This window comes from Talpa occidentalis, unplaced genomic scaffold (genome assembly GCF_014898055.3).
Source record: "Talpa occidentalis isolate TD23 unplaced genomic scaffold, MPIMG_talOcc4v2.1 talOcc4.13, whole genome shotgun sequence".
In the NCBI taxonomy this organism is placed as follows: Eukaryota; Metazoa; Chordata; class Mammalia; order Eulipotyphla; family Talpidae; genus Talpa; species Talpa occidentalis.
The window spans coordinates 45,769,775-45,770,759 of NW_023601322.1; the positions used below are offsets into that span (position 1 = coordinate 45,769,775).

Consider the following 985-nt stretch of genomic DNA (forward strand, 5'->3'; position numbering starts at 1 on the left):
GGTATATGCAAATGCAAGGGACGGGTGCAGCAGAACGTGCTCTAAGTTCACAGACAGCAAACCTATCAAAAAGACTAACATTGACAAAAGGAGGCAGAAAAATGTACAACAAAAAGTTCTGGTGAAAAATGTCTCCCTCCTAACCAATTTGAAACAGCAGCCCAGCGGACGTTTCTTAAAAATCTCGCAGACCTTAAGAAAACATTATCCAGCAAAGATAATAGGTAACAACTTTTTACCTGTAAATATTCCAGAGTTCAAGAAATGGGTAGAACAGATGGATACATTTTGAATTTAGGTCCATACCGAGTTGGTATTTTAAAACAGTCTCAGGTTGGGGACAAAGATGCAGGTAATCAGTTTGCTAATCAGCGCCCCTTTTTATTTCCCTTTTCTACAAGAGGTGGAAAGGGCTTTCCAGGCATGGGGCCATCATGCCTCTGAATCCATTTAGCCCTAGCACTTGAGGAGTAAGGGACGGGGTTGCAAGTGGCTAAATGTCATAAGTTATTTTTAATGAAGATAAGTCTGATATAGACTTAGATTCTGCAAAGGAAATATTTGCAGCTTATTAATTTAATGTTACTCATTTTCTTTTTAAAAATATGGTATAAATTTGCATGTCATCCTTGCATGCAGGGGCCATGCCAATATTTTCTGCATCATTCCAATTTCAGTATATATGCTCTGAAGAGAGCACAGCCTCATAATTTTAGAACCAGTCTACCAGTTTTATTTGTTTTTAATGAGAGACGATTGTAAGGTAAATGGAATTTATCAGTTTTTTCCACCTTCCTGGCATTAGCATCAATGATTGACACCTGTGGCCTTACACGGATGCCTGATGGCGGCACCTGGAGCGTGGTGTGGGCATCTGTGAGTGGGTGCACCTGAGCCTAGAGGCTGGACATGTAAGGGCAGAGGCAGCAGAGGACAGGAGGAGGCAGAGGATGGAGCAGCAGAGTGCAGTGGAGAGCAGCAGAGA

General features: G+C 41.9%; 1 pseudogene; it reads right to left on the reverse strand.

Moving 5' to 3' along the window:
* Positions 1-599: 599 nt before the first annotated feature.
* LOC119243916 (U6 spliceosomal RNA) lies at positions 600-700 on the reverse strand (annotated as a pseudogene).
* Positions 701-985: the final 285 nt, after the last annotated feature.